Source organism: Nycticebus coucang, chromosome 16, assembly GCF_027406575.1.
Source record: "Nycticebus coucang isolate mNycCou1 chromosome 16, mNycCou1.pri, whole genome shotgun sequence".
Lineage (NCBI taxonomy): Eukaryota > Metazoa > Chordata > Mammalia > Primates > Lorisidae > Nycticebus > Nycticebus coucang.
Window position 1 is genome coordinate 85042682 of NC_069795.1, and position 16761 is coordinate 85059442.

Here is a 16761-nt window from a genome sequence, read left to right on the forward strand (position 1 = left end):
CAAGCTTCTGCTTTTAATGTTTCCAGTCTGCAGGATACAAGACTACCACTGATTTCCTGGAAAAGAAAAAGAGGCATCTCCGTCCTCCCTCACGCCTCACAGCCTCAGTTCTCTGTGTCATTCTGACGAAGGCTTGTGCAAGTCCAGCGGATCCTTCTGTCTCACACCCTTCCCTCCACAGGAGCCCAAACAGTGAGGAACAGTTTGGGGTAGCTGGCACTATTGGTGCATTGAATCATCTTTCCCAAAAGGAGCCACCAGCCAAAGTCCAGGAAGGGACACTGATGGGGACTGAGCTAGGGGAGAGAGAAGTGGTGACCGTACCATTGTAGTCTGGGCCTGGCCATCAAGGATGTTCTTTTATCAGTCACTGGACTGAAAGAACCCAGAAACTTCAACAGTAAACCTGATGACAATGTTCTGCCTGGTAAAAAAGCCATCTTTGCTGGTTTCAAACTGTCCCAGGAAAAGCTAGCTCTCAATTCCGAGGCTTCTTTTACATTATTTTGCATCCTCCATTGAATGCAGCTATTATGCTTTTTGTGGAAAGCCCTCATTATCCGTGTGTGTTGTTTATTGCAAATCTCCTACAGGCTACTGCACTTGTTTTGATGCTGTGAACTTAGTCAAAATAAACACTTGATACGATGGCTAATTTTGTGTGTCAACTTGACTGAGCTAAGGAATGCCCAGGTAGCTGGAAAACACCATTTCAGGGCATATCTGTGGGGGTGGGGGGGCCTATGTTTGAATGTGTTCCCTTCATAATTCATGAGTTGCTGTCTGTCTGCTGGTTCTAAGAGGTGGAACTTTTCAAAGGTGATTAGGCCACGGGGGCTCTGCCCTCCTGAATGGGATTAGATGCCTTACTAAAGGGCTGGATGGAAGGAGTTCATCCCTTTTTTCCCCTTATGCCTTCTGCCATGTGAGGACACAGCATTAGTCCCCTCCAGAGGATGCATTGTTCAAGGTGCCAACTTAGAAGCAGATGGCAGCCCTCAGCAAAGGCTGGCTCCTTGATCTTGGACTTTACAGACTCCAAAACTGTGAGAAACAAATTTCTGTTCTTTATACATTACCCAGTCTGTGGTATTCTGAAAAAGAGTAGTGTTTGAGTCAACAGACTGAATAAAGAATATCTGCCCTGGGCGGTGCCTGTGGCTCAAAGGGGTAGGGCACCGGCCCCATATGCTGGAGGTGGCGGGTTCAAACCCAACCCCGGCCAAAAACTGCCAAAAAAAAAAAAAAAAGAGAGAGAATATCTGCCCTTCCCAATATGAGCAGGTATCATCCAGTCTACCACAGGCCCACATAGAACAGAAAGGCAGAAGAAGGGTCAATTCTCTCTCATTTATTCATTTGTCAGGGTCTAAGCCAGGATGTAGGGCTACCGACAAAGAGAAGACCCAGCCTTAAGCTCAAGATGCCACACACAGTCCAGCTGTGTCAGACATACATACAAAACACAGAAACAACCTCACGTGTGGCATGACAGGTGCTGGAAATGCGGAAGCCAAGGGAGTGTCTGAGGCAGAAATGGCCAGAATCCAGATATCAGAGGAGCACAGGCCATCTCCAGAAAGACCAGAAATAAAGAAGGAAATGCCAAAACAAGAAATTGGATAAAATAGAAACAAGAAGGGCAGGGAACTAAGTGGGGAAACAGATAGCTAAGCTGCACCAGACATTAGGCAACATCACCAAATGATGTCTATGTGGGTGAAAATAGAACAGACCCAGGAGAAAATAAAGAGTGTGTACGGTACAGGTGGGTCCCGGGCAAGTTGCACTGACACAGCCAGCAGACCAGAAGACATGGCTCGAACCCTCTGCTGGGCCCAATGGGCCTTTAGTGTCCCTTCGTTGACTGAGATTTGATGTGGGACTGCTACTAATTATATTACCCCCCATTTTTTTTCTTCTCTAAGTGATATGTTGAAGGTCCTATTGAAGCAGACTTGGGGCTATAAATAAGACGCTGGACTCCACGAATTCTCCCTGCCTGAGGACTCCCAGCACCACAAATCTAGAAGACAAGGCAGAGAGAGCTACACAGAGAACTACGGATGTGGTGGGGAAGTGGAAACCAAGCCGACATTTGGTGTGTTGTAGCATTCCCAGCTCTGGTTTAACACAAGCGAAGTGTTTCGCTCACAAACTGGCACTGAGAGCTCATTTACATTTAAATAAGAGGCTTGTTAATGCCAGCAGGAGGACGCTGTCAATGCCAAGCCTGGCTCAGGATCCCTGCCAAGGAGTTTCTAAGAGCATCGCTCTAGGAAACTCCCCCAGAAGAGAAGCGAGCGTGCCTTCTCATTAAGACAACTCCACAGTGACATTTGCCTCAGAGTGGCAAGCCTTTGGCTGGGATGGAAGCAGGTTGTTGAGTCTTGGAAAGTTGTCTGTTGCCAAGACAGTTGTTTAGTTCGATTTGGCGCTGCACATGCTCAGAGACCACCTGGCACATGTGAGGCTCCCCAGTTGGGAGTACAGCTCATTCCTTCCCTCTGACACCGCCCAGTCATGTTGGGAGGACTGAGAGTTACTGAGAGGCATGGGCGAAAGGTCATGTTACAACATACAGAAAGAGAAGGTCTATCCCATTGTTGGGCAACTGACTCTGGGAAGATCCTTCCTGAGGTTAACAGGAAATATGTTTGTCTGTAGTGGAGATGGTATACTCAAATGGCCGCAGATGCCAAGCAGGGAGCTGGGGTGAGTGAAGTGTGCTGGTTATAAAACCCTCAGAAACGGCTGGGATTCCAAGAACCTGGAATGCACCCGCCCAGTCTAAAAGGGCAGGCACTACTCAGCAAGACCTCGTCTTGAGTTTTATAAACATGGACTTGGTCCTGCGTAGCTCCAGGATTAATGGGGAAGTCAGATCATTAGACAAAAATTACAACACAGTTTATAAGTCCTACCATGGGGAAGTAAAAAGTGCTGCAGAAGCACATGGGAGTGATAGGAGCACATAACCCAGGATCGAAGGGTCACAAAGAAATGATGTTCAAGTTCAATCTGAAGGGTAAGCAGAAGTTACGCAGGCAAAGATGGGTGGGGTGAGAGGAAAAAGCGAGCACAAAGGCCCTGAGATGAGAGTGAGCAAAGTCCATTCGAGAACTTAAAAAAAATGGCAGGAGCTGAAATGGTCAGGGAAGGCGAGAAAGGCAAGCAGGAGCCAGATCACAAAGCGCTTTCCAAACCACTGCCAGTCTGGGCTTTAACGTCACTGAGGCTGCACAGTGTGAAAAGATGAGGACTGATAATGGCTGAATCTTCTAAAGTTTATGTGCTCCAGTTCTGATAAAGGAGGCATCATGGCAGATGACAAAGAGCTCAAGACTTGGAGGTCTTGCTCTGGTTTTGCTACTGTGTGAACATTTCCAGGCCTCATTGATCTCTCCTGAAAATGGGAGAACTATATGCCAACACTGGGGAAATAATAGGGGAAATGGAACTTTCACACCCTGTGGACTGCATAGTAAAATAGTGAATTATTATTATTAAAACTTTCTTGTCAAGGTTTTTGACAGTGTGTATACACAGAAGCTTTAAGAATGTGCATTCTCTTAGACCCAGCAAGTTCCACTTACAAAAGGGAGGCTAAAAAAGTTAAGACAAACACAGATATTTTGCTCTGAGGACATTTAATGTAGTGATTGTAAGAGCCGAAGGAAGAAAAAGTGCGATTTAAGTCTCTGCTGACTAGATAGTCCTTCAGTCCTTTATTCTGCTGAGGTCATTTTGGCCTTTAATGGTCAAACTAGATCGGCTCATTCAATCTTTTCAAATACAGTGAAAACCCTGTAACCCAAATCCCAGTGTCTCTAGCGATTCTTGTTCTCCCAGTTGCCTCTGCCTCCAAATTCTGTTTCTCTAATCCCAATCTGCATTTGGCAGCTATCTCTGTTCTCCCTTTTCTGCACTATACTACCCTGCAACCCACTCCAAATATCCTTTGATCTCCACGTGGGTGAAAATAGAACAGACCCAGGAGAAAATAAAGAGTGTGTATGAGGATCAGAGCATGTACAGCTGGGTCCTGGGCAAGTTGCACTGACACAGCCAGCAAACCAGAAGACACGGCTCAAACTCTTTCAGGTATGGTGGCCACAGTAAGGGGTGTGGCCATCTTTTCCTGAAGGTTTGGCCGGTGGAGAGGCTGACATCCCAGCAGACAGCGACCCTGTGTAGAGCCTTCTCCTTTCCTTCTATGCCTCTCTCAACTCTCTTTGTTTTCCGGGATTCCTCATGCTCAGGCTCCTGTTTGACTAATCATCCTTAAACGATTTGTCTTCCCTTATATTTTTCCAAATCATCTAGCTCTCTACTCCTCAACTCTACCCTACCCTAACTGAGACTCACGAACAGGTTCTACTCAGGGTCTTACCCATTAATGGGACAGAAAAATGAACACGTCTCACCTGGCTCCCTCAGTGACCTCTGTAAGTGGAAGGACTCCGTCTAAGAGCTTACTTCCTGTTCATGTGTAGTATACCAACCTCCGCCCATTTTAGAAGGCAAAAGAGGAACAATATTTGTTGTTTTAATGCTCTTACTACCCTTAGGAATCATCTCAGTGTCCAAAAAGCAAGATTTAAATAAACTATGGTTGAAATTAAACTAGGTTTAAATAAACTATAAGACTACAGTTATGTCTTGAGCCACCGTGGAGACATTAAGCTAGCAGCATGTTCAAGATATGGGTAAGGGAAAGTGTTTGGGATACATAGTTAAGTCAAAGATGAAAATGCAAAACTATATATATACTACAACTCTATTTTTTAAATGTATATACATTTGTATGTACACAGGGCAAAAACCGGGAAAACCTGTCACTGTTTATCTCTAGAGCAATGGTTCTCAGTGAGAGTGATTTTGCTCCCAGGTGGCATTTGACATTACCTGGTGACATTATGTGTCGTCCCAAATGGGAGGGTGTGCTAATGGCATTTAGTGGGTAGAAGCAGAAATGCTGCTAAACATTTTAGAATACAACAGATCATCTTCACAACCGAGCATGATCCAGCCTAAAACATCAAAGTCGTTGAGGTTGAGAAACTTTAGATGATGGGTTTATGGAAAACGAACCTTTTTGTTGTTGTTGTTTGTTTGCATTTTCTCTTTTCTTCAATGACCACATATTGGGTAACTTTCTAAATTAATTTAAGGATCAAATGATAATTATGTATATTTATGGAGTACATTGTGATGTTTTGATCTATGTATACATTGTAGAAAGATTCAAGCAGGCTAACAAAGGCACATTAAGTAAGCACTTCTGGAAAGATCTGAAGAAACACCAATATCACTGTTATGAGATAGGTCACATAAAACTGCCTCTGATTTCCTGGCGCCACAGTCCCTTTCTCTAATCCCAGTCTTTTAAACTGGGGCCAAGGGCTGGGGATCCCACACTTCAGAAGTAGTAGATGATTCTCTTACCAGGAGGCCTAAGAATTCAGGCAATGTCACTCCACAGTATATCCAGTGAATTTACTGTTCGCTGAACCTTCTTTGACTTTGTCACTTGTGTGGCCCCCTGAGACATCTTACCATAACCAAAGAAGAAGAGCAGGGGGCTGGCCAGAAGAGACAGGTTGGCTGTGCACATCCAGAATTGCAGGGTACTGACCCTCCATCCATGGGGCCATGGTGTGAGGGGCCTGTTCATTGTCTCAGAAAACCTTTGTGAGGGAATGGTTTTGTGGGAATCAAAGTGTGTTTACATGAAAGTTTAAATCATTTGAAGAAGTAGTTTATTGCCCCACAGACTCCTCTGCTGTGAACATTAGACCTAATTAGTAGCTGAAATAATGATGATTTAGCAAAGCCTCTGTATTTGATGGCGGTGGTTTCTGAGGCACCAATTGCAGTTGAAAATTAGAAGCCAATCATCTCTGCCATGTAATGAATCCTTTTCCCTAATTCTCAGGGAGCTGAAAGGGAGTGTAGAGGATGGGTTTTTCTTTGACCCTAAACCTGGTGGAAACTCAGAGGTTATAGAAATTACTCACACCCCAAGGAAACTGAATCCCACAGTGGAAAGGGGTTTGGGTTAGTTTTCAGAGTCATCCTCTGCCTCCTTGTGAATGCTCTGTCTCCTAATGAAAGGAGCAAAATCTCTCAGAGGGGGGAGATTTTCCTCTTTGCCCAAAGATAGCAGGCTTTCTCTGCTTTTCTCTGCTGTAGTGTGGAACAGATGGTCCCTGCTGCCACGAGTTTGTTGGGGCAGAGGGGAAGCTGAGGCTGCTGACTGTTTAGAACAAAGCCTAATAGTGCTAGAAGGAGGTGGGTGAGAAGGCTTTAGAAGAAGTGGGAGAAGTATTGGGACTCCATTCAGCCTGAATGGCTTGGATAAAACTATTTTGGCTACTTATCCCTGGCCATGGACATGGGAGAAGGGACTCACCTGAACTTCCAAAGACACCTCTGAATAGTGCCCTTCATTTGTACTCTCTGAAAACACCCCCAGAGCTTCAGGCCCACTCACTTCTCTATTTTCTCTCTGAAAGAAGTTATTTTTCTAGTGGTCCCATCCACAAGGAATAAGGCTCTGAGTCTCTTACTCTCTGCAAACACCACTTGTTTCTCAGAATATAGAGCTAAAAAGAACAGTTTACAGGGAGGCAAAAGAAACTGCTGACCGCCCAAAGGTGTGAGGACTTGCACAGAAAGACAATTTTCCTCCAGCCTGAACCACGGGGCAGGGGATATCCTGGCGACACTGCAGATCTCAGGTATAGGCAGGGAGGTGCTGGCTTCTCCCTACGCAACATGGGCAAGGTTTCTTCCAGCTTGGACTTCAGTATTCTTTACTGATTATGTGAATACCCTAGAACAACAAAAGCAACAAAATCCAAAACGAAAAAGCCATTGCTAAACTTATGCATCCTCTTGGGTGTTTTGGTTTTTTTCTCGTTTCCATTTTTTTTTTTTCTGTCTCAAGTGGTTATGATGTGCAGGAAGTCATTCTGTCCAGACAGCAAAGCAGAACAACAGCCTGGAACTCTTCCATTGTACTGAGTCAAAAAAAAGTGCCAGAGGAAGTAATATTAGTCACTATTTAGTCACACTTGAAAACAATGGGATAATTTAGGTTGGCTTGACATCACATATTTTCATCTGGTTAAGGCCAAGATGAAGCCCTTTTAGCCAGCAAATGTTGTCTGGTGTTTGTAGGGATTTGAATCCCTCTTTGCCCCCCTTACAGTAAAGAATATGAGCTCGTCATAGCTTCCAAGGGAAAAATATTTTATATACAAACTAAGAAAGATTTGGGGTGGGAAAATGGAGTGGAAAATATCTCAGAGGCTATAAAGACAAGTCTACACTGGTCCATCTTCTCCTCCTCCTTGGGAAGTACGATTGCTTTCCTCCGCTCCGTCCTCCTGGCCTTAGTGATGGCTCTGGAACGGAAGCACATCTTAACCCTTAGCTTCCCACACAGAGGCACTGAACTCACGCATTCATTCAGTGCTCCCTTTGCTACGCATTCACTCAAGTCTGCTGTATACCCAGCACGATGATATAGGGATGGTGAAAGACACCTTTAGAGTTCTAGCCTACATGGCAGTTTGACTAGAAGAGAAGTACCTACAGTTTCTCATCACTATCCTAAGATATGTGTTCAACGTTTCAAGGGCACACATCCAAGTGACAAGCATCACCGAGGAGGCCAGAGAGAAGAGATTTTTTCTCAGGAGTAACACTGAAGCTCGGAGTTGGAGTGTGAGTGGTGTGAAAGATACACAGAGCCCCAGAAATTAGTTAAAGTGGTGAAAACAGGTTCTACTCACCGGATGGGGAAGAGTGAGGATGTGGCGATGGAGAGGGGTTGCTGCTGGGATAGTCAGGGGAGTGAAAAGCTACAAAAATTGAGTTAGGGAGCAGGTCAGCGTGAAAGTGATTAGAAGTTTTTTTTTTTTTTTGGTAAATGCTCTAATAAAGATGGGAGACCAGGGACTACCAGCAGATCTTGATTAGAACAAATGGTAAATTCTTATTACAACCATTAACTTTCTGAGACAGGAACTCAAAGGTGAACTAAGTCTTCCTAGGGATGCAGGCTTCCGCTGCCAGAAGGCACGCTAGGGTTGGCTGAGGCTTTCAGAGCAGGGCTCAGACAGAGTCATTATGTGCCAAGAGCCCTTTGCATTCTCAGGAGATGACAGACAGGAAGGGGAAGGAGCAGTCTAAACACCAGAGACATACGTAGGAAAGCCTGGTCTGTGTGGAAAGGCATGTGATTTATGGCAGACGCGTTGGGGAGAAATGGAAATAGATAAGGCTGGGAAGAGAACCTGAAGACTTCAAGGGTGTGCTGAGGAGTTTGATTGTGTCCCAGAGGTGATGAAGAGACAGTAAAGGTTAAGGTCAGGGTGGCAGTGGGGCCCAATTTGCAGTGTGGAAATATGAGGCTGGCCACAGTGGAGGATGGGTTAGCGGTGGTGGTGAGGAGGTGAGGTCAGGAATGCTATGCCAGGGAGGTAAGTGACGACTCTGGAGTGATTTTCCAGAGGAGTGAAAGCCTGGACTAGGGCAGTGTGGACCAAGTGAGGGAGATGCATATTAAAGGGAAGAAAGGTACAGGAAGTGAGGGAAGAGCAGGAGGAACCTGGAATAAAATCGAGGATTGGTCCCTGGGGGTACCATGGATGGGTAGAGTTTGTTGACATGACCACCCATGTTTGTTTCTTCCTATTTACCAGGCTTATTACCTTTATTAGTGATTGGGGAGAGAACAGGGGAGGATCTCTGGCCTAAATTCAGGAACCTTGTGTGTGGCAACTGTCAAGATCACAAGGAATCACGACAATTATTATGGTATGCAGACATGTCCACAAGTGAGGGGTGGTGGTGCGATAGCTTTACCTGTAATGGGAACTCACAAGAGCAAGTCATTGATTTCAGTAAAGAAAGCAGTGAGGACTTCATGGGAAAAAAGTCTTTATAAAAGGTGCCAGGGGCAGAGAAATGTGGGAAGAGGCAGGAGCAGTGCCCTGTAACTGTGGGGCCCACACAGAGAGCTTTGCTTTCCAGTCCCCAGTTTCCTTATGTGCTCATCTGCGTTGACTAAAGGAGCTGCTTCTAGGATTTTGGATAAAAACTGCTGAGAAGGGTGGGGTTTCACCTACTGCTCTCTGAGGCAGATTTTGTCCCAGATCTACCGGTCACTAAGATTGTATGGGGCGCCCAGCTGCACTGGGGCAGAAAGTGGAGTTACCAGGGCACATTTCTTCCCTTGCTTTTAAAGGATTATAAGCTATTTAATACAAATATAACACATATAATAAGGTATAATAATACAATGAATGCCTATGAACCCATACTAAAGATAGAGAATATTATAATAAGACCACTGAAGACCCCATATATCTTGCTCACCACATCTCTTCCCTTTTAGCTTACATTCCCAGAATGTGTGTGTGTATCTTTAAACAACATAGTTTTCTGTTTTAAACTTTCCTATAAATGACATCATATGAATGTATTTATTCTTCTAGACTGTTTTATTCACTCAGTATCATGTTTCTGAGAATTGACCATATTGATTTGTTCAATAGCAGTTCATTAATTTTCACTGTTATACATTATTCTGTTGCAAGAATATACTATTGACAGTATATTATAGTACAAGTAGTCCCTGGGTTATGAATGAGATAGTTTCTGTAGGCTTGTTCTTAAGGTGAGTTTGCACACATTGGAACAGGTAGATTTACCAATTACTTATCATAGCCTCCATATCTGTAAATGCAAGTTGCGTGTCAGTCAGATGCTTCTGTAACCTGGGGAGTGCCTGCAGAGTGTGTGTTTATCAGTTCATCTGGGTCGAGTGTGTTATCTTCAGCTTTTTGCCATTGTAAACTGTGTGTGGCTCTGGACATCTCTGTACATGTCTCGGGGACACATTGCTGGTCACAGGACTGGCACATCTTCATCTTTATTGATAATGCTAAATTATATTCCAAAGCGATTTTAGCAATTTACACTCCCACACATTTTTTTTTTTTTTTTTTTTTTTTGGAAACAGAGTCTCAAGCTGTCGCCTTGGGTAGAGTGCCGTGGCACCATCACAGCAACCCCAAACTCTTGAGCTCAAGCGATCCTTTTGGCTTAGTCTTTCCATTTTTAGTAGAGATGGGGGTCTCATTCTTGCTTAAGCTGGTCCTGAACTCGTGAGCTCAAGTAGTCACTGCCTTGGCTTCCCATAATGCTCCCACAAATATCTTTACATACATATAGAGTAGAACCTCTGTAAGCCAACCACCCAAGAGACTCTAACAAACTGGAGGTCAATAAAAGGGACGAGGTCTACTGGACTGATAATGTGCATACCCAGTCTATGAAAATTCGCTCAACTTAAGGATGTGGGCAATATAGGGAGGGGGGGTCAGCTATGGAGGTTCTACTATATATGTATTAGAGTTTCACCTTTATTAGTTTGACACTAGTATGTATGTGTGTGTGTGAGTGTGTGTATAGCTCCAATACTTGCATTATCAGACTTTTAAATGGTTTTGCTGATCTGGTTAGTGGAAATGGTAACTCATTTGGTTTTAATTTGTGTTTCCCTCATGGCTAACTTAATTGTTCTCTCATATGTCGGTTGGCCATGTGTATTCCATCTTTCATGAAATGCTTGTTCTTGTGCCTGTTTTTCTATTGAATGCTCTTTTTCTTAGGAATTTTTTAATTTATTTTGGTTAGTAATCCTTTGTCAGTTTTGAGTGTGGCAAATAGCTTGTCCCAGGTTGAAGCTATTATGAATCTTTTGATTCATCAAATTTCTTAATTTCAATGGAGTCTAAATTGTCCATTCTTTTAGCTATAGCTTCCACAGTTTGTACTTTGTTCAAGAAATATTTTATAACCTAAAGTTTATGAAGTTTTTTTAATTGCTTTTAACATTTTGCTTACATGAGATAGGCATTGTGTATTATTTTTTCCACTTGAAAAACCAATTATTTCAGTGACCGGCATCCCTGTCATGTGTCAAATTACCATAAATTAATCATTTTGTTTTCAGGAGTCTCAATTGTGGTCCATTTCTGTATTTGTCCTGATTATACAAATAATACCCTATCTTAGTTACTATAGTTTTATAGACAGTCTTACCTGACTAAAAAATTATTTTTTTTCTTAAAGAAGTATTCAGTAGTCTTGCATTATTTCCACAATAAACTTTAGAATTAGCTTTGTCATATTCCATAAAAAAATTCTGTTAAAATTTAGATTATAATTCCATTAAATCTATAGATCAACTTGCAAAAATTTACATTTTTATGATGTTATTTTCCTACTTTGAGCATGATATCTTTCTACTTATTTATAGCTACTTTACAATTTTTCAGTCAAGTTTTATGAGTTTCTTCCTTAATGTCTTATCCATTAATAAAAAGATTTTCTGAAGTTCTTCACACATATTTTTTCTATTAATGGACTTTGGGGGTTATTAATGTGATATGTAGCAAAGTTGCTAAACTTTTTAATATCAATGTTTTACATTAAGTTTCTGTACAGTTTTCTGTATCTATGATTACTATAGAGTATGCAGTAACATAGCTATTCCTATACAGTGTACAGTATTTTGTTTGTTATATTACATTCCTTACATATTTATTCACATTTCTATTATAGGTGCATGGACTAGAGACTTTATCACAAAGTAGAATAGAAGTGGTGACAGTGGGCATCCTTCTCTTACTTATGATTGAAAGTAATTACTTTGAATGTTTCACCAGTTACAGTGATTTTTGTATAGACCAGCGGTTCTCAACCTGTGGGTTGTGACCCCCTTTTAACAATGAAAATACATTGCATCATTAGGAAGGTTTATCCAATTAAAGAGGTTTCTTTCTACTACGAGTACATTAAGGGTTTTTTCCCCTGTCATCATAAATGAAACTGTCTTGTATTTGTGGGATACATTGAACTTATTTGAGTTGTATTTTTTCTTTTTACTCTACTGTGTTTGGTTTTTAAATATTTATAAGTTTTGAATAATTCACAAGTTTTGAAGTAAGAACGGCCATTTGCCCTACAGATTATGCTCAGAAGTGTTTGCTTAAATTATGGTATATGTATTACGTGGAATATTATGGAGCCTTAAAAAAGATGGAGACTTTACCTCTTTTACATTTACATGGATGGAGCTGGAACATATCCTACTTAGTAAAGTATTTTAAGAATGGAAGAAAAAATATCCAATACTAGTACTCTTCAGTACTATTATGAAACCAATTTACAATCGTTCTATAGTAATTCTAAATTGAGCAACTAGTAAAATTCACATTTAAAATTAATGACCCTGAGATGTGTGTGGTGGTTTATATCTGTAATCCTAGCACTGTGGGAGGCCGAGGTGGGTGGATAGCTTGTGCTCACAGTTTCGAGACCTGAGCAAAAGTGAGACCCCTGTCTATACTAAAAATCAAAAAACTAAGGTAAGTGGATCACTTGAGCCCAAGAGTTGGAGGTTGCTGTGAACTAGGATGCCACAGCACTCTACCCAGGGTGACAGCTTGAAAGTCTGTCTCAAAATAAATAAATAAATAAAAAATAAATAAATAAAAATAAAATTAATGACCCTGGATATTTTATTATAAATAAAAATTTCACTCATTGAAGTAGAATGTATATAAATAAAATACACAAATATAAGTGCATTGCTCAATACATTTGAAAACCTGAACACAATCATGGAATTAGGACCCCTACCAACAGAGCATTCCCAGCCCCAAATATATCCAGAAGCCCCTTTCATGCTCCCTCCCAGTCATTATGTTTTGGAAAGATTTTAAATTACTACTACTGCTTATTTACTTTTATTGGATTATTCAGGTTGTCAATTTTTTTCTTACTCACTTTTGTTAAGTTCCAATTTTCAAGGTTTAGGTTCATCTCATCCAAATTCTTAATCATATGAAATTGCTCATGCTATTCTCGGTCAAATATCTGCTATGTTAATTATTATTTATTTTTGCTTTCTTTTTTCCTTAATAAATCTTCTTAGAAATTTGTAAATGCTATTACTTTTTCAAAGTCACAAATTTAGACTTTGAAATTCTATTATACACCCTTCTTTTATATGTCATTAATTTCAGTTCTTTCTTATTTTTATCTTCCCTTTACATTTGAATCTTGATCCTATTCTTTGACTAACTAACCTGGATTAGTAATTCATTGATTTTCACTTCATTTTATTTTATTATTTTATTTTATTTTCTTTATTCTTTTTGAGACAGAGTTTAACTCTGTCACCCTAGGTAGAGTGCCATGACATCATAGCTTGCGGCAACCTCAAACTCTTGGCTCAAGGGATCCTCTTGCTTCAGCCTCCCGAGTAGCTGGGGCTACAGGTGTGCACCACCATGCCTGCCTAGTTTTTCTATTTTTAGTAAAGACAGTGATCTTGCTCTTGCTCAGGCTTATCTCTAAGCTTCTGAGCTCAAGTAATCCACCTGCCTCAGCCTCCCAGAGTGCTAGGATTACAGGCATGAGCCACCAAGCCCAGCATTTATATTATTTTTAATATAACCATTTAAGGATTTACATTTCCCTGTAGGAATAATTTGAGCTGATTCCACCAATGTAAAAATTTCATTATTGTTCAGTTCTTAGGATAATGATTTCTTCATGAAGGAAATCATTTTAAGTATGTTTTTAAAATTTCAAACTGTAAATTTAAAAAATGTAAATGTAAATTTAAAAAAATTTGGTCATTTATACTTTAACATGTTCAAAACATTTGATCTGTATGAAAAATGCTTTGAAATTTGTTGATAATTGGCCTAGGTCAGTTTAGTCAATTGCTCAAACACTTAAAAAAACTCCAAAACCTTATTTTGCTTATGGTATGAAGACTCTTATATTCCTATTAAAATCAAGCCTTTCGATAATGTTTAAATCTTCTATATCTTCTGTGATTTTGTTTTTGTTTTATAAATTGAATAGTTGTTGAGAGAGTTCTATTAAAAATATCCTCTTGATGGTGGATTTATAGATTGTTTTTAGTTCTGTAAATGTTGCTTTGATGTGTTTTTGTCATTTAAAAATATTAAGGAGGTACAAATAGTGTTGGTTACATGGATTGCTTTTGTAATGCTTGAGTTATGGCTGTTAAGTGTGCCCATCACTGAACTAGTGTTCATTGTACCTGTTAGGTAGAGTTAGATCCTCCATTTTTCCTACCTTCTCCAGCTTGATTTCCACCTAGTTTTACTTTCCTCTGTGCATTCATGCTCACTGCTTACTTACAATTTAATAGTGCATGCAGTGTTTATTTATCCATTCTTTGGATCAGTGGTTTGCAACCTGTGGGTCACGACATACAGGAACTGTATTAAAGAAGGGCCGCAGCATTAGGAAGGTTGAGAACCACTGCTTTAGATATTTCACTTAGGATAATGGTCTCCAGTTCCATCTAAATTGTTACAAAGGCATTAATTCATCCTTTTTAATAGCTGAGTAGTACTCCATGGAGTACATTTACCATATTTTGTCAATCTACTCATGAATTGATGGGCAGTTGGAGTCAAAGATGTTGATCCCACATTTTTGTAATTGTGAATTGTGCTACAATAAACATTTACATGCAAAATTCCTTTTCCTTGGGTAGATAGTAGTGGGATTGTTGGATTGAATGGTAGGGTCTACTTTTTGTTCTTTGAGGAATCTCCATACTGTTTTTCATAGAGGTTGTACTAATTTGTAGTCCCACCAATGATGTATAAGCATTCCTTTCTGTCAGCATGTACACCAATATTTATTTATTTTGGACTTGTGGTTTTAATTTGCATTTTCCTGATGATTAGTGACATTGAGCATTTTTTCATATATTCATTGCTCATTTGTCTATCTTCTTTTGAAGACCTTTTTTCATGTCTTTTGCCCACTTTTTAATGGGCTTATTTTCTTGCTGATTTTCTTGAGTTCTTTGTAGATTCTGGTTACAAAGAACTCCATCTTTATTGGATGTATAGTTTGCAAATGTTTTTATTCTATAGGCTATTTACTCTCTTGATTATTTGCCTAGCTGTGAACAAGCTTTTTAGTTTAATCAAATCCCTATTTTAAGGTAATATCATTGGTATAAGCAAGTTTAAATTTGTCTCCTCTTAAAGGATTGAATCTTCTTATCAATAAGCAGTGTCCCTCTAATAATATTATTTGTCTTAAGATTTGCTTTGTTTTACACTAATGTAGCTAAACAAATTTAGTTTTGGTTAATAGCTACAGATAAAATACCCACCCCTTTACTCTGATCTTTCTCTAACTTATAGTTTAGATGTTTCCTGTACATAGCATAAAGGTGGATTTTGTTTTAGAAACAAGTTTAAGAATTTATAATTTTTAATGGAAACATTTTAATCCATTTATTTTTGAGAGAGAGTTTTGCTCTCTTACCCCAACTAGAGTGTAGTGGCATCATCATAGCTCACTGTATCCTCAAACATCCTAGAGATCCTTCTGCCTCACTACAGGAGTGCACCTCCACACTCATTTTTCTTTTTTTTTCTCATTCTAGTGTTAGTAGAGGCAGGTTCTTGCTCTTGCTTTGGCTGGGCTTGAACTTCTGAGCTCAAGTGAGCCTCCCTCCTTGGCCTCCCAGAGTGCCATGATTATGTGTATGAGGCATCTCGTCTGGCCTGTAATCCATTTACATATACATGAACCCATGCACCCATACCCATGCACCCTTTTATCTGTTCCTATTCTTGTTTCCTTTCTAAAAATGTTATTTCATTTATTTCTGCCCCCCAACTCCATTTCTCATCTCTACTGATTTTGTAGTTGTATACTCATGTTCTTCTAGGTGGTAGCCATTGAAATATTTACATATATACATAATTTAAAACTGTAAGATCAATACCACTCACTACTCTTCTCCCAAATCTACAAAAATCTTACAAAGATTTAACTATAGTCATTGCACTCTGGGCCTTGGCCAACATTTTAGTTCCAGATTTTTCACCCTCTCAAGAAAAAAATAATTCTTTTATACTATAGTCTGTTTACATTTGACTGTATAACTGCTTTTTTTCCTTTTTGCTCACCATTATGGCTGCAGCATTAATATTCCTTTTTCAGTTACTATCTTCCTGCAATGTATCTTTTAGAATGTTTTATAGTTAAGAGTCTATGGACACTATACACTGAGTTTTTGTCATTTCTAAATGTCTTTTTTTCCTAGAAATGGAAATTATAACTACAATTCTTCTTTCACTCTCTCCTGCATTATTCAAATCATCTGTATGGTAACAACTGAAAATCAGAAGGCCAGGACTCACGGTCTAGCCCTAATTTATTTTGTGATCTTGGGTAAATCCCTCCATATCTCTGGGACTTGGTAGTCCTTCATCAAGTCAGAGTAAATGATCTCTAAGGGCCTTCTAGCCTCACATTCTGGGTAGGAGCAAATTGCATATGTAGTGTTGGAGTACAGGGAGCAGAGGGGATGGGCAAAGAACATAAAGTGAGAGAAAAATAAAGGAAGACAAGATTATACTTTATATGTCCTTTGTTTACAACTTTTTAGCAAGAAATTATGAGTACTCCGAGTCCCAGTGATTTGTCTACCATTTGTTTGTTAAAAGATTTATCTCGTGTATGGCAGCTTTAAGATAGTGGTTTTTCATAAAACATTCTCCCACTTGTAATTCTTAGATGCCCCAGCTTTAGTAGGCTGAAATGTTGGAGAGATGAGTGGTGGTAAAGAAAAGAGATAATCCTTCTCCGACTTTCATTGAAGGAATT